The sequence below is a fragment of the Pseudopipra pipra genome, chromosome 1, assembly GCF_036250125.1.
Source record: "Pseudopipra pipra isolate bDixPip1 chromosome 1, bDixPip1.hap1, whole genome shotgun sequence".
Taxonomy (NCBI): Eukaryota; Metazoa; Chordata; class Aves; order Passeriformes; family Pipridae; genus Pseudopipra; species Pseudopipra pipra.
Window position 1 is genome coordinate 10,111,894 of NC_087549.1, and position 23,436 is coordinate 10,135,329.

The 23,436-nt window shown below is 44.0% G+C and overlaps 1 long non-coding RNA gene across 17 annotated transcripts in view; it reads right to left on the reverse strand.

Annotated features, from left to right (window-relative positions):
• Window positions 1-2,210: 2,210 nt before the first annotated feature.
• Window positions 2,211-23,436, reverse strand: part of LOC135409427 (uncharacterized) — a 159,614-nt gene continuing 138,388 nt past the window's right edge. For 15 of the 17 annotated variants that reach the window (XR_010428199.1, XR_010428187.1, XR_010428185.1 and 12 more), the window contains one exon: window positions 3,968-22,969. This is a non-coding gene — a long non-coding RNA (uncharacterized LOC135409427). Of the gene's footprint in view, window positions 3,611-3,967; window positions 22,970-23,436 lie in introns of those variants that run through there. The other 2 variants (XR_010428186.1, XR_010428193.1) reach the window with 2 other exon arrangements.

Genomic DNA, 23,436 nt, shown 5'->3' on the forward strand with positions numbered 1-23,436 from the left:
TTGGTGGAGGGTTGTTTTTTGTTTTTTTGGTTTTTTTTTTGGTAGGCTTTGTTCTTTTAATGGAACTTTCCCATGATTAAAGGAAAAACAGAACTGCTGCAAATGTTTCCATAGGAAGTACTTATCATTTCCCAAATAGCTCTCATCTTCTTTCTCTTGATTCATACTAGATTGAAGTTGTCTAAACTCTGATTCCCAAAATGGTACTTAAGCACCATCAAAAAAAGGGAATAATAAAGTAGTGTTTGGTGGCCTATATATAACGCTATGTGACTTCAGGGCTAATACCTGTCTTATTATTATTTCTCTGCTGTGGTTAAGCAGATGACCTCAAGACAGCAGGTAATTCACTAAAATAATCCTTTCCTCTCCAAGAGTTAAAAATCCACTTCTGGAACATACAAACCAGAAACAAAATGAACCTTTGCAGCCTTCTCTTTGCCATAAAAGGACTCCTCTCTCAGCAGCCACCAGAGTCCATTAGCTGGGAAAACAGGCAGGTGTAAAAGAAGTTCATGTTTAACCTCACTGGGTTTGAAAGCCAGCGCTGAAGTTTATCAGCTCACAAGCCCGTGAAAGGAGGAGGAAAGGCAGAGAATGGGATTTAGTCAAAGACTTACTCAGAGTTAACACAGGCCACTGGCGCTAATAAACAAACATTGCCAGACATCAAAAGGAAGTAAGTAAATCTGGGAAGGTTTAGTCCAAACAATGGAAGGGCAAGCTAAGCCTATTGCAGGGTGGGCAGTGGGGCGGGTGACTTTGAGATGTTAACCCTTGCCTGGGTCACACTGGTATCATAAAAGGAAGGTTGAACCCCAAATTTGTTCTAGAGAAGCAAGAAATTGTTCCCCCACAGTCAGAAAAAAATCCTACATTCTGAACCTCAAATTTCTTTGCTTCTTCATCGTAAATTAATCAGCTCATTAAAGCTTGGGAGTCAGCCCGGTGCAAAGATTGATAAACTGAACCTGATTTCCAGAGTTGAAATCTGGCAGTTTTCACATAGTGCCCAGAGAAGAAGTGGGTAATGGCCTTACAGCAGAGGCCATGGCTGCTCAGTACACCAAAGCATGGAGGTTTCTGATTTGAGAGACAATCCCCACTGCCACCAGGCAGTGTGACTGTAGCACATGTAGCTTGGTGATGGCGAAGCCATGAAGATGTAGCAGCACTGCCTTTTGCAAGAATGTCCCTGTCGTCTCCAATGGCTTTTTGAGGAGCACACAGTTCCCAAGTCTTCCTTGTTTGAAGGACATCTCCTTACCCTAGGTCTCAACTCTAGGTGGGGTTGATTGAGCACAACCAAATCAAGTACTTACACACACAGCTTAGCAGAGGGGCAAAAGTGTTATTTGCTCATCTGAGGCTTCCCAACCTGCATAACTCCCTTTGTCTTTTTGTTCTGCTTCCAATTTCTATCCAAATATCAGTTTTGCTCTGCCCATAGCATACTGCTTTGTAAGCATAGCTCTGACAGTGACTCCATGGGGGATAAACGTACACCCACACTCAGAAAAAGAGTCTGCTGGAAGGGAAAGGGGCAAGTGTGTGAAAGGGAGAACAGAGAAGAGAGACTGAGGGATGCAGAAAGCACAGAGGCCACAAGGAGGACAAACAGGCAGATGTAATCAGGTAGGTTTTGCTGATCACCACGGCACTGTATCTGCAGGGCTTAGGGCTCCTCTCCCATTGCTTCCTCTGCCATTTCGCAGTGAGGACAGCCAAGCCAGAAGTGTCTTGCTCCAAAGGCAGGTGATACATTAAAAAAAAAACACAAACAAAAAAAGGGTCCCATAGAAACCACAACCAACATAGAGGTTTAAATAACATCATGCATAATACATTGCAAACTCCCACCTCCAAGCGAGGGAGAGATGGCTGAAAAGGAATGTAAACTGAGCCAAAAAGAAACCAAGGCTTTTTCCAAAAGGCAAAGGCTGGCAATTCTGTAAGAGCTTGCAATCTGCTGTAGAGCAGGTTGTTTGAAGGCTGGGGTGAAGAATAGCAAGCCAAAAAGGCCCCAGAGGCTGAGGATTATTAACCTTTTTTTTCTTTCTTTAGTTTTTGTTATTTCTGCTTAGTCAAGGCTCAGTTTGGCACCTCACGAACTCACATCTGTCGCCAGGAGCGCAGGCATGGACCACCCAACACAAGGCAACCAGCCAGTGCTGAGCCAGAGCTCCAGGTGGTTCCAGCCCCGATCCCTTCCCACCCTCTCCACCTCCTGACTCCATTTCCGTCAACCAGGATGCCTTGTCGGGTGCCATGTCACCTCGGATCTCTTTCAGATCACGGTGTGCCGCCTTCCTTTGTCAGGCAAGGTAACGCAATGACAGCATGATGTGCAACGGGTCCATGTTTCTTTTATTAGGATCGTGTACCTGCTGTCACTTTGGATAAGGACTATCTATTTCAAGTGGCTTCCTGCAAAGTCAACAGGGCTGAGTTTCTCTGAGAGGTCATGAGAATTATCTGGAACTTCCAAGTGTGTCTATTCAGATCTGCATCCTCTATCATAGTACGGCCAGCTTTGTTACTTCAAGATCCCATCAGGTACATAAGCTCTAAAACAGCCACCAGAAGCCCAAAGAACATAAGCACATATTTAACTTTGAGCTAAAGGATTCCTCTAGATGTCAGTTTTATTACCCCTGTACTTAAAGCCAGGCACATGTCTTTTGTGGATCCTAGCAGCATCAATAATTTACGTTGTGGAAGCAGCTAGAGGCCCCATTTATGTTGAGATTGTTGTACAAACAAAATAATTGACAGTCCCTGCCCTAAAAATCTTTCAGACTGGAAAGTGAATCTGCAATTCCCTTTGTAGCTTGCTCTTCCCCGATTTATTTTTCCCCCATATTCAGTCCAAATTAAAAACTAAACTTCTGCACAGTAACATCAGCATGTTATTTTTAAATTCAGCTCTTACTGACTAATGAGAAGAACTGACCCTCATCTTTATTGTTAGAAAGGGCAGAGGCAGCTGGGATCAAATGCTGAAAGATTTACTATAGAGCAACCAGTTCTGCGGAGGCACAAACTGAGATATGAGCCATAAATTAAGATGCTTCTGAAATACTTCTGTGAGCTTTCAGCACTACCACAGGCTTCTGGTCAGATCAGCTGTTTACCAGTCAAGACAATAAAAATGCACCCTCCAGATTAACTCTTCCCCAAGAGTTTTAAACCACAGAAGCTGCTTTGCTGACTGTATTGGGCTATATAGGAATTGGTATCAGTCTTCTTGCAATTTAGAACAGAGGCAAAAGCAAAATAACAAACACAACCAAGCAGCTGGGTCTCCCTTTTCTGATTTACATGGTCTCATGTATTTGATGTCTGTTTGCAGTTCTAATCCCATACAGAGCAGGGTCCTGGAGACAGAGTATCTCTGATGATCAGGTGTCTTGCTGCAGAGTCTGAGTGTTTCTGTGTGTAACTGTCATGAGCTATCCTTGTTCACTTCTCTTCTTGTTGGGGCAGCACCCCTCCTCTGCAAAAATACTGATTCTGATTTTCCATTACTGCTGTGGTCTCAACTCCAGACTGTCACTTATCCAATTCCATAACATGACACCCCAAACTGAAACCCATGGTCCAGTCACTGCTGACAGAAGCAGAAAATTGAGTGTCTAAGTTTTTATTTGGTTTTTGAAGTACACCCTGTGCTGCCTGCAGTACAGTAGAGCAGATTCCTTTAGCACAATGCTGCCCCACTGACTCATAGTCAATTTATCATCCTCTAAAATCCCCCAATCCTATTTCATGATTGGAAAATACTGGTTAGAAAACATCAAGTTTCCTCTTTTTCAGGAGACTGACAGAACTATTTAAAGGTTTTTACAGTAGCTGTTGTTTTTATCACATCCTTAGTGTGCAGAAAGTGGACCACATTCACATTCAGTATTCTTCTTAATCAAATCTCTGTAGCTGTAATATAATCAGAGCTGAAAGCAAGCCAAGGTAAAACAATAATAAATATTTTTATTAGGTTTCAGGTTTTCCATGGAAAAGGGCAGGAGCATCCACAGCTTTGTTATAGATTCCCCATCATTCCTCTGTGTTAAATCCAGTGCTCTCCCAGGAAGACACGATGCCATCTCCAAAGGTTAACATCTCACTCAGCACAAGGAGATGAAAAAAGCTCTTGTTCTTATTTATGTAGGCATTTCAGTATCATCCAGTGGCTCCAATCAGGGCCTACAAAAGCTAGACATAGCTCACCTGTAGCATCTCTGCCAAGCTTTGAAGGGTCAGGTTTGGCCTCCAAAGGTCTCTGCTGAAGAGCAGCAGTAAAATCAACACCAGTCCCAGCCCAGATGCCTAGAAGGACAGCTGAGATTGCCTCTGGCACAAGCAATATTCATCCTAGAAAGTACCAAAATAAAGACATGAAACCCTTTCCTTAGGGAAAGAAGGGGAACAACACCAAGCCACACTCCCTATCAAAATAGCTGCTACCCCTCAAACCTGCGACACACACCCCCTCCCCATTCAGTTGCCCATATTGAAATTTTCATTTTATTCAGCCTAAGCAGAAGCTGATTTTGCAGCTTCCTCTACCTTCTCTCTTCCAGTGGATGCTACTGAGTGCTCTGAAAAAGCCCCATCTGATCCTAGGATCCGAAGCACCCTACCCGCAGGGTAGAAGTGCAGTTCCAGTGGAGAACATCCGAAGTTTTAGCTCAGGTGTTCCCTCATCAGCTCAACCCATCCACCTCAAGTGACTGGTGGTAGCTGTCACTTTTGCCAGATACCCTTGGCCAGGATGTCTCATGATCTGACCTCTTCGGTGTTTGCCCCAGTGATGCTTTACTCCAAGGTGGCAGATCTGATCCACGCACAAATTCTAACACAGAGGAGGCACCATGGAGCTTGTTCCTCGGTGCCTCCAGGTTCCCTCTATGCTTTTACTCTTCCTCCATGAAGCCATCAAGGACCTTGTTTTCTTCCATCCCTTTGGGACTTCTGAAGATCAGCTACTCTTTTAATTTAGACTCAGTAAGACAGAAATAAGGAAAACTTCTATTTCCATACAAAAAAGCCATCTCAGGGATAAGGGTATTAATAGAAGTAATAATAATAATAAGAAGACATCAACAACAACAACATCCCCACCAACCAAAACAAACAAAACCCAAACCAACCAAACAAAAATCCCACAAAAATAAAATAAAAAAAAACCAACAAAAATTAAACACAAACAAACCAAACCAAACAAAAAAACAAAACAAAGAAACAAACAAAAAACCCAAAAACAAACCAAAAAATCACATTCATTGATGGTTCTCAGTAAGATGTGTAGCCTGTTTCCTTAGTTCCTATAGATACCTTCAAGTAGACTCTTGGTCCATTTCATCATGTTGCCATATATTAAATGGTGAGATGTGATTAGGTTTTTATGTCTTGTATTATAGCAAGGATGGTTAAAGTAGGGGTGTGAGAAGTTGGTTCAGTGGAATTTGTCTGTGGGGCAGAAGAAGCAAACTGCATAAAAAAGACTGCTTTCTCTTTCATATTTTGCTATTGAATTGTATTTAATAGAAAATATTAGAAACCATACTATATTTGGGAGAAAATCCTTCCTTTGTCATCTCTTTCTTTGAGATGAGCAACCCTCTGACAGATCTGTTTCAAGCAGAACACTGAGGTGCTAGACTGAAACTATTTGATTTCCACCTTCATGAGATCAGCTTTCTAAAAAAAGTCAAACGTGTGCCTCTGAATTACTGAAGGGGTGCAAGTGAGGGAGACGATCCAAAGCCAGCCAACAGCATTAGAAAGACTTCCCTCAAACTGACTGAGGTTTGGATCAGACCCAAAGACAGTTGGTCTGAAAAAAAAAGAAAAGAAGAGCATAATTTGAGTATTCCCCAAGTGTCAGAGACATAAGCAAGGCTGCATGTAATGGAAATAAGGAAGGGCTGACTGATAAAGATAGGGCAGCGGTTTCCTTACAAGCTTTTCCTTGTTCCTACGATTTAGGACAAGCCAGTTTCTGACAGATTTGTCAAGTACCTGTTTTGCTTCCAGGAGAAGCTGTGGTGAGCATCAGTAAAGGCTGAATATGCCACACTGCAGAACAACTCTGCTGTTTGAGGTAACAGCCCTCAGCAAGGAGCCCAGAGCCAGCTGGTCTGAATGAGAGGCAGCGACAGGGGCAGCGCTGCCAGACATGCAGCTGTATTTGCAGTACACAGTTACCTGCAACACCAGACAAGAGATACAATGAAATTTCTCTCACGAAATGTTGATCAAAGAGCACTGAGATATTCCAGGCCAAGGTAATGAAAATCCAGCAACATGTTATCACTGTTGGTACAGAAGCAATAACCCTAAAACAATCCAAAGGTGACAACTACCGATAGGACAAGGGGAAACAGCCTCAAGTCGGGCTAAGGGAGGTTCAGGTTGGATATTAGGAAAAATTTCTTCACTTAAAGAGTAATTAAGCATTGGAACAGGCTCCCCAGGGAAGTGGTGGAGTCACCATACCTGGAAGTGTTCAAAAAATGATACCCATGGAACATCATAATATGGTTTACTGGGCATGGTCATGGTTTGGACTTGATCATCTTGGAGGTTTTTTCTAACCTTAATAATGCTATGATTTTATGATTACTGCTGGTGCTCTACAGCCCAATAGGCAGAGACCCCTAAAAAATCCCACAGCTCTTTAAAAAGAGTGAACATGAAGTTCTGATAAAATTCCATTTTTTTATAATTTTGTGCTGCCTACTTAGATCTTCCCCATCGATATCCCCTACAAAAAAACCAGACACTCCTCATAGTTGGTGGTGGTTGCATTTGAGTGGAAGGAAAGCATGAACCAATTATTGTTTATAAAATGCTTTTGATTTCTAAAAGACTGTAAGTCCCCCTTTAAACATACCACACGACCATAAGTTTTCTGTTGGACTCCAGTGATTGATGAACTTCCAGGTCAGAAATGCCATTTTGATCAACTAAGTCAAACATGGGTACAAAAGAGGCCAGAGAATTTCCTGCAGCAGATCTCATAATCAGATTAAAACCCATGGTTATAACTTAGAATCATAGAACTGTTCAGGGTGGAAAAGGCCTTTAAGACCATCCAGTCCAACTGTTAACTCAGCACTGTCAAGTCACCACTAAACAGCAGCCTATTCTAGTGCTTGACCACCCTTTCAGTGAATAAATTTTTCCTAATATCCAATCTAAACCTCCCCTGGCACAATGTGAGGCCATTTCCTCTTGTCCTGTCACTTGCTATGTGGGAGAATAGACCAATCCCCCAAATCCCCACCTGGCTACAACTTCCTTTCCGGTAGTTATAGAGAACAATAAGGTCTCTCCTGAGCCTCCTTTTCTCCAGACTAAACACCCCCAGCACCGTCAGTCACTCCTCATAAGACTTGTGCTCCAGACTGTTCACCACCTCCACTGTTCTTCTCTGGACACACTCCAGCACCTCAGTGTCTTTCTTGTCATGAGAGGCCCAAAACTGGACACAGAACTTGAGGTGTGGCCTCATCAGTGCCAAATACAGAGGAACAATCTGCCCTGGTCCTGCTGGTCACACTGTTTCTGATACAAGTCAGGATGCCATTGGCCTTCTTGGCCACCTGGGCACACACTGGCTCATGTTCAGCTGCTGTCAACCAGCACGCCCAAGTCCTTTTCTGCTGAGCAGCTTTCCAGCCACTCTGCCACCAGCCTGTAGCACTGCAGGGGTTATGACTGAAGTACAAGACCTGGAACTTCACCTTGTTGAAACTCATACCACTGGCCTCAGCCCGTCGATCCAGCCTGTCCAGGTCCCCCTGTAGAACCTTCCTACCCTCTGTTAGAACAGCACTCCCACCAAACTTAATGTTGTCTGCAAACTTCATGAGGGTGCCTTCGATCCCCTCATCCAGGTCATTGATAAAGATATTGAATGGAATTTGTCCAAGTACTGAGCCCTTGGGAACACCACCAGCTGCCAGCTGGATTTAACTAAATTTGCTTGTGGCAACAGAGGTAGTAAACTCTCTGTTTTTCCCAGAGAGAGAAGAGGCGATACCTGACAGAATTTTAGCACGAATCTCTCAGTGATTTTAATAATTAAAAACATTTCAAGAGCTCTATACTAAGTTTTCATTTTAGGGAACATAGGTCTGTACTGCCTGCTGTATCTGTTTCTGTTTAGGGAAGAAGGTTTTTATCCTTCTTCTTCTTCCCTGGCCCAAGAACCACAAAATGCCTTTTCCTGGAATGGCTTGATTGCATGTAACTATAAATTAAAGATGAGCTATCCCTATACTGAAGCCCTGTTCAAGACCCACATCAAAACATGTCTGTCCCACATTTACAAAATGCATATTTGCCTCATGCTAAGAAAAACTGAGATTTGTAAGCGGCTGTGTGCTTTGTGCTTCACTGAAAAAACAAGTTTTAGCTGTGGTTTGTGAAAGGTGGGCAGCTCTCACCAGAGGCACATACTTTCCCAGGAAAGGAAGGACTGGTCTCATTAAGATCCAGTTGAAAATGAACTGCCCTGCTAAGAGAATGTTTTGCAAGTTCAGTATCTAAATAATGAAGAAAAACATAGAGCACTCAAAATAATAAAACCTGTCATTCATGCACAAGTTTAACTTGGAAGACTGAAGCAAAGCAGGTAGGAAAAAATGAAAAGCATTTCAAAGTGCCAGTCAAATTCTAAATGTTTCTTCCCACAGTGCCACCTGCCCACCCTTTGCCATAATGGAAAGGGTGTCTCAATCACATCAATATTTTCCCCAAGTCCTCTATGCCTACATATCAAAAGCCACGGAAAAAAGTAATTCAAATAAACATCCTCAGAATGAAATTCAGCTCTCTTAAAATCAACAGCAGTTTTGCCACTGATTTCAGCAGACCTAATTTTCACAAACAGCTAGCAAGGCAGGTCATCGATGTCCACATCAGACCACTTCCAGACTCCATGCATGGAAGTTCCTCTTGGCAAAGGGAGCTTTCACCTACCTTTCTGAAGTCCTAATTCAACCAAATACTAAAAGCCCTTGAGATAGAGATTATTACAGCATTACACTAAGTAAGCATTTATCCAACTGCAGCCTAAGTTTGTATCTTCAGGGAAAACACAAAAGTGAAAAGGAAGGGACATGTCCTCACTAGGAGGATAACAAGACTGAATTTTCTCTAACCCTTGCTCTCAAATGTATGTTTCTTTCTGCTATTTGAGTGACTGAAGAAAACATTTTACATTTTTCCCTCACTTAGGGAAAAGTGGCTTTTCCGGATCCTAGATGACGGTGGACTACAGCAGGAAACATCTCCAGGCTTTCTGCTCTCAGAGCATCAGATTTCTACCACTTGTGGCACCCTCAAAGCTTGGTGGCAGTCCTTATGCTTTGGGAGTCCCAAAGACCAGGAAGATCCTGTGAACCCCTAGGTTAGCTAGGTATGAGCAGAGGCCAGGGTGAGGTTCAGAGTGGCATCTTCCAGTCTTGCCTATTCTTCCCACCCTGAAGCAGCCATTACCTTCTCAGTCTCTGAGGATGCCTGAACTCACTCTCCATGAAGGCCCTGAAACTTGTCCTCTCCATAATTCCCATCTTCCAGAAGGAAAAAAAAAGTCCACAAGAACCACTTTTTTGGTTGAAAACACCTTCCTGCATAAGACAGCACATGTGCTGCCTTTTGAGATGAGGTGGTGTAGAAAAGGTTAACCAACACCCAACAAACAGGCAGGCTGTTCTTTTTCAGCATTCCCAGTTTTAGAAAGTCTCAATCAGTTCTCTGGATAGAACACATTTTTAAAGAAAATGGGCCAGAAAGTCCTCTACAGATGAGTCACACTGACTGAATATCAGAGCAGAACAATGGAATTGTTGTCCTATCAGGGCTGAGCCAAAAATAGTTGTTTTCATAAGCCTTTTACCTGATTGTCATTCTCATTTGCACTGAAGTCCAGTGGGGATGGGAGAACCAGTTTTACTTCAACTCTAAACTCTTTCAAGATGCGTAGCAGAAGTGTATTACTGAAAAGGATGTAGCAAATGAGATTGTTGGCAAATTATTACAATATTGGCAGAAGAGGTGACTGTGACCTTAGAAGGTGGTAGGCAGGTCACGCCATCATTCTGGGTTTCTGCCTATGTAATAAAATCTTTTTTTGTGCATTATAAGTATTCCTCTTTTCATGTAAATACCCCAACACTTGCTTATTAGCATATGTGAAAAGTAGGCCCACTGAGTATTATTACTGACCCCAGCTCTTGAAATAAAAATCCATAATGACTGCAAAATCACTCAATTGTCTTTTTGTTTCCATCATTTTCATGCTTATACAGGCCTTTCTTAAAAGCAAAACCTACTGTCTTGGAGGGACACAAAAGTATGCTACAACACAGGACAAAACTTTGCTATATCCTTGCAGCCAAGGTATCTTTTTATCACCTTCACCTCCATACCCATCTGTGCTGAGTTAGGTTGTGTGCCCAACCAAGAGAAAACTGTCATGCCATGGCAGGCATGTTTGGCCTAAATTCAAAATGGGCCATGGTTTTAGATGCCTGAATTAAGACACGATAAAGGGAGTAAATTTTCAGAAGTATTAAATATTTGTCCATAAAGAGAGACATAAAGAGAGAAAGAAGAAAAAAAAAAAAGACTCTTTTTCAGTTTGAACACTAGGGGAAAAAAAACGAACTAAAGCCTACATTAAGTCTCTGACATGAAAACCCCTTCAATAAGCCACACAACATTCAAAGATGTCAGATAAATAGTACACTATTTCAGATCAACTGGCTGGCATAGGGAAATCAAACAATTTCTTCAAAACTGCTGTGGAGAAGATGGCAGAGCCCAGAAGTTGGATATTTCAAGTGGTTATGCATATTCATCCCTGGAAGTTGGCAGCTAATCCTGTATGCGCTTTTTTTAAAACCATTATGGAAATTGTCATGTTCTGTGACATGTTGATCAAGGTTCCCCACCAAGCAAGAGGCTTTACTTAACCTCAGACCTGCTTTTGAGTTGTGCACACATCCAAGCACAAACATACAAACACAAGTCAACAGACCCACAGTGTCATGGAGCCAACGATATTCTTTCAAAGCATCAGGCTGGGAGAGGGGGCCAGAAGGTTTTGGCAGTGCTCAGACCTCCCAGCCTGAGAAGAGACACTCTCGAGTTGCTCTGTGCACGTTTTCTCAACTGATTTCATACCTTGGGAACATGACAAGAGCTTTATAATCCCTCCATCTGTGGATCCCCTTCTCCCGCCTTGGTGAGCATAGTCAAAGGATGGGGTGTGAGCGGATGCGGAGCAAGAAGAGGGGGTGTTTTCCCCTCATCCCCTCAATCCATCACAAAGTGTTGGTTTTCAGCACTTTAAAGCTACTCATTTATTCACATGGTTGTTCACTTTAGCTTGCTGTAAACATGTTGCAAACACTTATGCATTAGCTAGAGCAGTTCAGCTCTAGCACTGCCTGAGTCAGGTTTCATGTCCCTTTCTTCAGGGCTAGTTTTGTTAAAAAGCAACAAGATACAAAAGGCTGGATGGATACAGAAATAGGTACAAAGAACATTCAGAACTGAAAAAGGACCATCCTATACACTAAGCCCTCTGAGATACCAAAATAATCTCTATTGCCTTCTGCTTTCTCTAGACCATGCACCTTACGCCCATGGGACTCCATTTTAACAGGTCATGAAGATACACCAACGTGGTACAAACAGGCAGGACCCAGGCCCACCTGCTACTTTTCAAGTCAGACACATTTCTAACCTTAGTGCCTTAGCCAAAGACATGCTGACTCCTCTGGAGGTAACCTACTATGGGTCGGTGTAGACAAGCACAGTGCTGTTGATCTCTTCGCAGACTAGCCAGGCAACTTTCTATGGTGAGACAACTGTGTAAGTCAAAAAAAGCAATACTTCCCACTTATCTGACACTCATGAGATTGTATCTGGAGCGTTGTGTTCAGTTTTGGGTTCCCCAGTACAGGCAATGCATTGACGTAATGGACCAAAATACTTTTCATCTATAATTCAGGTGTGTTGGATTCCAGGACTACTGGTTTATGCAGGATGAGCTTTGCAACAAGGATTCAGATCACAACACACATTTTCCCCCAGGAACATAATTCCTTAGAGACAAGACTACTTATTTATTTGTATCAATTTCAGCTGGGATTTTAAGGACAGAAAAATTTTTTTCAACAACAAGCATGACCAGTTTGACTACAGTGGATGCCTTTTATTATCCCTAATAAAAAAATAGACACTGTTACAGATGTGTACAGACAAAGCCTAGACATTATTATGTGACAAGTAAGACTCTGACCATCAGGTTGCCTACCATTTGTGTTTAGTATTTTCATATTTTTGAGCTGTTTTTCCTTCTGTGTCTTCTCCCTCTTCTCACAAACAGGAAAATACAGCATGCTTTTTAATTGTATCATCAGCAATCTATGAATCTCCTATAGTTTCTCTGTAGACCAGATCAAAACTCCTCCCCAGTCATTTCACATTTCTTTCACATTATTTATGTGTACTATCTGAAGTCCAAGGGTTTCTTCCCTTATTTGCCATATGAGATCAATAATAGAAACTCATCAAGTGCAGAGTTTTCAAGAGAGACAGTATCTGAAAGCAGCACTTGAAAGTTCAACAGAAATTGCAAAACTCACATCTGCTCTACCTCACCACTGGGGTTCCTGTATCCCAAAACCTTCATCTTGTCCGTACTTGTAAATAAGACAAGCCAAGGACTGTCCCTTGGCACTGGAACCAACTGCCCAGCATCTTGTATCCAGACAGCTAAGCCCTTTCACCTTCCCAGAACAAGGTGCCTGCAGCCAAATTACTGCTGGCGACAGCCACTGGCCAGTGCGCGTCCCCAGACAGTGCCCAGGAGTTGTCTGGAGGAGCGCTGGCCAGTATGGGCTGGAACTGTGCTAACAGCTTACAGTATGGACAGGTATACACCAGTGCTCAGGGCTATGCCTTGTCCTTGTTTGACCTGCTGGGATAAACCTGGCCACAACCTCCTACAGCTCTCGCATTTGTGGGCTTTTCCTCTCTCTCTCTTCATCATCACAGAAGAATGGTCTCTGCTAAGGCAAAGGTCAATTATACTTCAAGAATCTTGTCAGCAAGGGCTGGAAAGCAGCAGGTCAGTACATGAACTCTTAGAGTTTATTGCTATTTTTTATCAGACCTGACTGTTTAAGGTGTCTTTTAAGGAGTAAGAAGATTGTTGCTTTTTCAGGAAGCAGACTGGTAGACACATGGGGAGGAGTAGAGGCTAAAACCTGAAGTATCTCTCAAGTTCTGGAAGCACAATATTAGACAAGAGATGATCAAATACTGCATGTCTGTCACTTACAGCCTGGTCTCTAGAGCTCCAAAAGACACAGCTCTTATTTTAAGGTCATGTCTCCACACCCTTCTACAGTATCTTTGCACAACTTTATTGAGGCACATGCCTGAGGGGCCACCTTGTATGTGCTGGTCCTGACTACCATTTATCATCGTGCTGGAAATGCTCATGAATTACTCTCCACATACACTAGTTTATTTAGAGATAATTCGAGTTGCTGCATGTGTGAACAGGACCTTTCATTCAAAACCTGTAAGCAGCCAGACAGAGGGAGGGAGGGCTTGTGGGGAGCCGTGATAAAGTGCTTCAAGCAAATGACACCCCAAACTGTTCCACCTCTGCAAAGCCAGCAGGTAGCCCACAGCACGAGGGAAACACCAGTGCAAATAGCTGTCACTTTTTGCTTGGCCAAAACCAGGCATTCTGCATGTTTATTTAAACTCAGTGGACTACTAAAGTATACACACATAATACTGACCATGGGTGCAGCAATGACATGCTTCAGTGGAATCTTGTTTTCTATTAACCCTTTCCAGACAGACAAGAAATAGGCAAGGGGGGGGGGGGAGAAGAAAAAAAAACACCCACCCCCTCCCAAAAAAAACGCCAATAAAACAACCAATAAACTACAGACCAGAAAAATGAATAATAAAAAGTACACTTTCCATATTAGCATCTTGAAATAACTTGGGGTTAGTATTAACAGAGCCCGCGTGGATGCCAGGTTTCCACTTTCCTAGAGGGAAGACTTGAAGATATGCTTTATTAGTAAAGATACAAGATGCCTAACACAGCACATTCACCTGCTCTGTGAATACTAATAACAGTGTTAAGCAATGTCATGCCAATTGCCTTACAATTGTAATTACAATTGCACCTTAAAATTTGAATCCATAGGTGTGGAAGGACACCCATGTGCAGCTGTGCATTAACAAATCACTGCCTAGGAGGATAGTACCATTCAGAGGCCTTGTATAAACCTCCCTGGTTTCTCCACAATTTCACATTCAGCCCTTGCTATTTTCCTCTTACTCTTCTGAGAAGCCAGACTGTGAGCCACCAACAACTGATATATGAAGAACTTAGTCACTCGTTGAGCTGGAGCAGAAAAAACCCATCCTTTGGCAGTGGAGAGAACTTATTTCCTAGTCTTAGTCAATGTGCTGGTTATTAAAGTGTAACAATAACAGGTTCCAGTGCCACTTCTGTGGTATCATTGGATAACTCCTGATATTTCAAAGTTGGAAAGTCTGAGCTAAAGATGTGTAGCTTGTTTTGAAACATGAAAGAAGCGTTCAGGTCTGAGAGCATATGTTGCTGTACAGCCAGACTAATCATGCCAACTAACTGCACTGATTAAACACTGAGTATATGTAATTATTGATATCAACAGAAGTCCAAAGCTAGGCCACTTATTACACTGGTCTGTGCAAACCTCACACAGACCTTTCAGCTAAAAGAACTCTAGCTACCTCTCAGGAGGTGACAACTCCATCTAATGACCCCCATCATGGCACCAGCCAGCCACATGTAATATCACAACAGTCCCTTGAAACCAAGCTCACTCCTTCTTGGAGAGACCTGGCTCCAAGGTACTGGCAGAGAGGCTAAAATCTTGACTGCTAAATGCATGCAAGACCAAAGACTGGTGTCTGCTAAATTGAACCTGCAACAGTAATATTAATGATACACAGAACTGCACTTTACTTCACCTAAATCTGCAGATAGGATTATTTCACCATCAACAAGAGCATCTTTAGAATTTAGGTGATGACTAGATGTCACCATGAATCATTGTCATTTCCAGCCCAGAATTTGTTCTGTTTAACAATTTTGCCCTACTATCAATGGACATAAGGATCTTCTGTTCTTTGCATGTTGACATCCATAGTGCTTTAAGTCATTTGTCTGGTGTCAATCACATTATTTCCCCAGAGGAAGTGAAAAACAATTAGTAAACAGCTTTATGTGGAGAGATGCCTTCTGGCATCTGAAGACTAGTGAAGAACAATGCTATGTCTACCTACAAAAAGGGCAAAAAGGAAGATCCAGAAAACTACAGACCAGTCAGCCTCATTTCAGTACCTGAGAAAACTACGGAACAGATCCTTACAAAAGCTACTTCCATGCAAACAAATGTCAAGAAGCTGACTGTGAAAAACCAACACAGACAGAATGAAGGGTCAATCCTGCTTGACCAAACAACTTGTTCAGTGGATGAAAGAAGAGTTGCGGATATCATCTACCTTGATATTTAGCAAGGTGTTTGACACAGCCTCCCTGAAAATCCTTTTTGACAAGCCATTAAGATATTTACCGGGCAGATGAAACACAAAACGGATGACAAACTGACTAAACTTGAGCTCAGAGGCTCAATAGTTAAAAGCTCAGAGTCATGTTGGCAGCTGGGCACAAATGAATATCTTCTGGAGTCAATGCAATTCAGCTTTTTAAGAGATCTGGAAGGTAGGATTGAAAGCACTGTCACCAAATTCAAGACGAGCCTAAGCTGGGTAAGGAGGTAGAGGTGCTGAAAGAAAAAGTCACCATATAGACATCTCAACAGGCTGTTGAGATTTGGACAGAAAGCATGAGGTTTAACATGAGGTTCTGTAGAGATAAATGTCAAGTTCTGAACCTGGGATGGAATAATTCCAAGCAGGAGCACCAGCTGGGCACTGACCAGCTGGACAGGTGCTCTGCTGAAATGGCACAGGGTGTCTTGGCAGACAGAAAACAGAACTTGAGCCAGCCATGTATCCTGGCAGCTACAAAGGCCAACAGCATCCTGGGCTGAATTAGTGAGACTATTGCTGGTAGATAAAGGGATGTGATTTTCCTACTCTGCTCGGCACCTGTTAGGCCACACCTGGAACAACCTGTCCAGTTTCTCTCTTCCCAGTTCAAGAAACACTGAAAGCCTGGAGATGGTCCAAAGAAGACGAGGAAGATTAGGGGGCTGGAGAACTTTCCACTGGATGAACTGTGCTTACTCAGACTTGAGCAGGGAAGGCTTAGAGTGGGGAAACAAAATCTCTGCCTTCCAATGCCTAAAAGGTAGCTGTGGAGAAGACACATCTCTTCACAAGGACGCATTATGACAGGAGAAGACACAAAGGGCACAAGTAGCTTCAAGAGAAGTTCCACCTGAATATTAAAAAAATTCTTTGCTGTGAAAGCAACTAAAGAGTAGGATTAGTTGCCTGAAGAGAGTGAAATCTTCCTCATTAGAAACACTGAAGACTTGGCTTGGCTGGGCCTTGAATAACCTAATCTAAGGCCCTGTTTTCAACAGAAAGTTGGATCAGATGGTCTCAGGAGGTCCCTTCTAACCTCGTCTCTGTTTCTGTGATTCTTTTCCATACTTTCTTAATAGATACTTTGCTATGTAATTGTCAGGGGGAAAATTGTTCTGAACTTTTCAATTTGGAGGAGAAATCAGCAAGGATCCAACAGCATTTGTTTGCTGTGAATGTCTAAGATACAAAGAGTTAAAAATCTCTCACTACCTCAGACAGCAGGTCCAGCTCCCACATAGCCAGACTTTTAATGCCCCGGGTTGCACCGTAACCTGGACACCTGGCAGACACTCTCTCTGCCAGGTTTCTGCCCAGTCTAACCCTGCCCAGAGGGGCTGTGAGTCTCATGCTTCTTGCTGGCCATGCCTCCGTGACTACAGTCTTGTTTCATGCTCCACATCACGTGCCAGCCTGAAGCACAAGCCCTGCCCTTCACCTCATGGGCATGGTCAGGCATGCAAGGCCCAGCCTCCGAGTGGGAGCCGCAACCTCCCATGAAAGCAAAGAGGAAAAGGTGACTGCTACCAGGAAAGGCAAAACTGGCTGTGGACAAAAGCCTCGGCCTACCAGAACCTCCTGTCTTGGTTTGAACTATGAGCCCAAGAGATGAACTGAGCCTCACAGATACCCTACTCCAGGGCCAACAACCAATGGGTTAACTGTGGTAGCAATAACAAGGCAAATGATGGAGCTGTGCAATTTTTGGCTGGGCACCTTCAAACTCACCATCCCACTGTCTCCCTGCTAGGATCCATACTAAGATGGACACGATAAGGAGGGTGGGTTTATCACTCATGTCCTCACCTCATGTCCTGCACGTAGGGGCAGGAGGAAAGGAGAGCCAGTTTCAGTGGGAGGCAGCGGGCAAGTGAGGCAGCAAGCAGGACGGCAACAAGCTGGAGCAGTGCCAGTGGCGTGTGGCTGGGGAACCACTGGGGCCACAAGTGCCATGGCACATCTTTGGGATGGCTTCCACCCGTGTGAAACTGTCTCCAACGCGGAAGCTACACCTGAAATACTTCTCCAAAATTGCTTTAGATAGAAATACCTCTGCAAAATTGCTTCTGATAAGCAGTGATTCTTACCCTGAGGAGCTGGAGAAGTATCCAGCACCAAACTCCTCCTTTTCCTGGCCCCAACCACTAGCTTGCTGTAAGCAAGGGTGGTACAGACAACTCTATCACTATTAAGTACAGTGAGATGTCTGAGACAATGGGAACCCCCTTGGTGCAGCAGTCTTTGAGGTACTTGGGGTGATGCCCAGATGTGTTTTACTTGGCCCCATCCACAGGTTTCCAGGAGACCCTGTGTTACTGCCCCCTGTGCCAGCAACACGCCAGGGCAGCCACACAAGCTGGGGAGAAAAGTAGCAGGGCAGGCAGCAGCCAAGCAGCCACCATGGAGCCACCTCAAAATTATAAAATAGGCAGAGTAGGCACCTATTTTTGTAAAAATGATCTGCAATTAGATATTAACTGGTTCAGACCATGCACAGCAAGATAATGCAGGCTTGAAAACAGGCACGAAGCACAACTTCACAAACATGTTATAAAAGGGGGATATCCTAATTGAGTGTTAAAAATGGGAAATCCTATGTCTGAAAGAAGGAACGTCCATCACAAGGAGATGGCACCTCCATGGTGAGAGAAAAAACAACAGTTTCACAACAGTTGAACCTACTCAGAAAGTGCTACATTTTAAAGCTTTTCTTGAACCTGGGATGTTTTCTTCTTAACTTAGCAGACCCTGAGGTCCTTATCAGTGCTGGAAGTTTAGACAACTTGGCAATCTTCCTGAACATTTTCTTTAAAATGAATAAACCTGACAAGCACAACGAGAGTCACAAACTGCCTTGACTTCCAGGAATAAGAGGATGGTTCAAAGAATGCAAGCCTGGAGCCCCTGATGGAAAAAGAGCATATCTTACAGCAGAGCCTTCCCATCCACACCCACATTTTTTCAGTCAATTTTCTACCCCCTGCACTTTCGCTACCAGGCAGTTGAGATGTCTCCGTGCAGGAAGACTCATTCCAACTGGCAGCTCTGGATCAAAGAGCACTGGAAGCATTAATCAGTGTGCCTAATCATTTCCAATCGCAAGAAACTTTTCTCTGTGACCTGGCATATAAACACCAAGTCATTTCATTCACTGGCTGACGGACTAGAAACCAAACAATCCTTATCGGAGCTAATTCATCTTACTCCTGCGGGTTATAGATGGATCAGCCTGCAATCCTCCAGCAGCAGTGGCAAACTTTAGGTGCTTTACTTAATCAAACTGATTAGCAACCTGTCTGTAGCACCTTTTATCTGCTGGTGCCAAAGTAGTTTACAAGCATTAAGTGCACCTAATTTTGCGATAGTGAAGCAAGATGTGGTGACTACATTCAAAAGCACCTCCAGTAATGCGGGGGAGCTCTTGCTTTAAGGGAGTGAGGAGGTTCAAGGCAGCAAGTTTTGCTGATTCATTGAAAATAGCTTTGAAAATTAGACGAGTGAATGGCAAAGTTAGGGAGGGAGCCCAGGAATTCTGATTGCCAGATATCTGTGCAGCCCATGTACTACCATATGGTTTGTTGCAAAAGGAAAAGAATAATCAAACCAGACATCTGTGCCCAAAGCCCTTATCTATTTGGGCACCATCCTCTGGACAGTCACACTCTGAGCACAAACAAAGGGTGATGAGATCTCTCCCCTTGGTGGGTCCGCAGGGGGATATGGTGCCTCCTGCACTGGTTCAGGTTAATATGTGTGTGATTGCCACCTGTTTGGGAGTTTGCTCCCATGGTAACACTGATTTCTTACTTAATGCCAAGAGCAGAACAACAGCCCTGTCACTGTTGCAAGGAAAGCTCACAAAAAGCTGAGGTTGCTTTAACTTTCCTCAGTTTTGCACTTGGGTGCCCCCGACTTGGGGAAAAAAACACAGAAATAATTATGCCAAAGGTCAGCCTGTTCCAGGGCAGCTTGTTCCCGCTTTGAAGGAGAGAGATGTGAGGGGTGGCACAGGAACCTGCTGCTACACCTGACAGACTCTCATGGGTAAGAGCCGGTGATGGAGCCCTACAGGAGCAGTTTGCAGACTTGCACAACCTGCCTTGAACTCTGCCCAAAACTATCCCATTCTTTTCTTCAGTGCTTGGTGCCAGAGGCAATCCAGCTCCCTTTCTGCTCTCTCCTGGACACAAAGTAATATTTCTTACCTTGAGAGTAGGTGCCTTCATGGAGAAGTGTGGGGAGGTGAAGAAAGGCTGGAAGAGACGCACAAGCACATAGACTTCCCTCCTACATCAATTCAACTCCATCTGCTGCGATGGAAAGTTAAACGAAGGATTTCCTGGTGGAAAGGCTGCCAACCTGAAGCTTGGGAGAGCTAGTTTTCAACACCTGCTCAGCCACAAGCTTGCTGCCTGGCCTTGCACAAGTCACTCAAAAGCCAGATGTATAATGGTACTGACATATCTGGCTCCTGGAAGGAAGTCCATGACACCGAGCTCGTTGGCTGCAGAGGATTAGGCATCTATGAATAAGTTTGGCACAAGGCAACGCATCCAACAATGGCTGCCAACCAGGGTAAGAGGAGATGCAAAACGACAGGAACAAATCTCCCCCAGGTCTCTGCCATTTCAATCACATGTCTCTGAGGGAGCCTGTTGGTGGGGAGGGCAGCAAGGGGCCGATTCACTCTCTGTTGGTGCAGCACCTGCAGTGGCTTAGCACATTATCAGTCTCTTGCTCCCATCTCCCTGCCCCAGGGGAGGGTTCACAGACCCCAAACTGTGTTTTATCCCTTTGATTCCCAGTCCCAATCTGCTGCAGAGGCTCATAAACACGACTGGACAAGCACAGGACAGACAGGACAGCTGAGAGCAGTAATACTTTCACAAGCTTTAGGGAGCAATGCCAGAGCTGGTCCCTGGGTAACTTTTCTCTCTCTGCAGATGGCCGGGGACAGGGATTTTGTAGCTCTGCTTTTCACCTGGTGGTCAGGCACTAGGAAAAGGGAGGCTTCGGATATGGAGTTGTGCACAAACTCTAGGCAGCTCTCAAAAGGCAAGCAGAGCCATATCTCCCTCACATTATGTGCAGAGAGTGCTGTTTCCTTGCTGACCTGGCTGAGACAGTATTAAGTTTTGGTAGTATTTCCATACCCTAGGGCTACAAGGACCAGAGCAGGTAGCAGAGAGCCACTCCAATGGTGTCATTGCCATGCTAGCCCCAGGCTGGGCACTCCCAGGAGCATCACTTCAAACACTGGGGAGCTGTATCAGCATCCCACATGCCTTCTTGGGTTTGCTACCATTTCTGTAGCTGCTCAGCTGGCCTTTTCCTATCACCAAAATGGGAATAAGGACAGAAGACAGAGGCAGTGTCTCAATCTCACAGTGTAAAAAGCAGAGACAGGCAGAGACTGAAATATTCCCTCATATCAACCATTCAAAAATCCCTCTTTTTCTGTACATAACCAGCTTGTGTTGCACCTTTCCTAGGCACTGGCTGAGGATGACACTGAGGAAGGTCTCAAGAGCTGTAACACTAAGATCACCCTTCCCTTTACCTGACAAATGCAAAAAAAAAAATAAATTAGGGACTCATGGAAGAAAAAGTGCTTCTGCTTCTGCTGTAAGGCCAAAACTGGGAATGTCAAAATCATGAGAAAGTGAACTGTTTTGATAGTGATGAAGAAATGCCATTAAACTCCTGAACCAATCACAAACCATGCAGCCTGTGTGTGCTGAACAGCCTTTCTGACAAAAGCAAGGGTCAGTTTCTCAGCTAGTACAAATCAAACAAAATCCATCAAGGTCAACAGATTTCCTTAGGTAAATCAAACATGGTTCTCCTGCTGCTTCTTCAGGAAGACAGCAACTGTGGAGATGATTTTTCCAAACCCAGATGAAGCTGCTGGCATGCCTTCCCTGCAAGCAGAAAGGCAGAGCTGCTGTGGAGAAGAGCAGCTTAGCAAAATCTTGGATGAATCATAGCCAAAGGTCCGTCTTCCTTCAGGTCAGAAGAGATGTGGGTGAGCTCGCTGGGCCCTGGCATTGCAGCTGAGCTCCCATGCAGCTAACTGAAGGTGATATACCCTTCCTTTGAGCAAGGCTTTTTGAGCTCAGCCTTGGCATTAATGGCAAGCTCCAGAGCTCAGGGACCAGAGCAAGCAGCTGTCTGTCTGTCTGTCTGCATTTATCTGCACTGATGGGCTCTACACAAGAACTAAGTGCTTGATGCAGTTGTGACTGTGAGAAGCACATGCTGCTGTCATATCAAAGGGAGCCAAGGAAAATGGGGAGAGAAGCACTGGGGGCTCCTTTTTTTCCTCATCCCCTTTCAGTGACTGAAAATTCATTACTGGTCACACAAAAAATATGGTAAGATACACTAAAACACCCAAGTCTGGGCACACCATCAGAGCAGGATTGCTGCTAGTCTCTCCTGTCCTGACCTGCTGCATTTTGAATTTTCCGTGATTACCCTTCCCATTCTGTACTTATTCACTAATGGGATTTGAAAGTGGGTCAAAATGAAACACTTGCCATTTTGCTGAAGCTTAAATAAAAAGGAAAAAATTGGAGATAACCAAAACCCAATGCTTGGCCTCTCCTCATCCTCATTTTTCTTTCGACATCAGCTTGTTTATCAGAATGCAATTAACTTACTGAAACCTTTATATGTGAGTAAACATTTTAATTCCAAAAAAAAGCTAAACAAAACAAAAAAACAACACTGAAGAAAGGGGGAAAATCACAGCTTTTTTGGTCCCATGAAATACATCGGATTTGTTCAAAACTTAGAATGAAATTCAGGGATTAAAGAAATTTATCCCACGCTCCCCCACCATTCTCATGTTTTCTGTAAAAACTCACACTTTTCAGGTGGCTCAAAGATACACCATGGATGTGAGGCTTATAATCACATCACTACCCCATGGGTTAAAAACTAAACATGAAACATTCTGCCATCCATCAGTGAATTAATGTCAAAGAGGTGAAGGAGGTTTGTACTTCAGTTATTCAATCAGCCAAAATTAAAAAATAAGAAAAAACACCAGAAAATCAAGGTGTGTTATGCCCAGGAAGGAGGTTGTCCAGAGGCCCTGGAGCATCGCTCTGCCTGGGGAGTCTGGCCAGGCCTCAGCATGCCAGGGAGAGACAGAGCCTTGCATCCTCTCGGGGTCCACCAAGGGTTCGTGGCACCCCAGCTGCAGCCAGCACGATGGGTACACACAGGAAGGAGAAAGCTTGGTGCTTCTTTGGCAGCTCAGCAGCCCTTCTGAAGAGCACACGGGAATCTTCTTCTCAGCAATGTCTTCCTGGAAGGAGCATATAGATTATGGTTTGCTGCAAATAGTCCACTGACATCATCTTCTCAAAGCCCAGAGATTTTGGATTTGATTTTTACTGACTGTTGCTTTATCCACTCAGATACCCTAATCTGAAGTTGAGGCAAAGTGATCACACCTCTGAGGAGTTTAGGGTTGGGAGCATTGGTTCATCAGCCTTTGCTGCAGGCCATTTTGCCAGCAAACCAGGACATTTGGCAAAAGTCCTGCTGCTCCTCACCATTGTCAAGAGCCCTCCCTCCATCACCGCAAAACAGGCTGCAGCCTGGGATGGAGCAGCCCCAGGACAGTTACCTTGTTGGAACTTAGCCCTGAGGACACGCACCCATAGCTGCTTCCCCAACATGGCATGTCTGGAGAGACTCGGATGCAACAAGCCAGAGTGCACAGAAAGAACTGGCAAATCATTTTAACAGGTTGAAAACAAACCTTGTGGA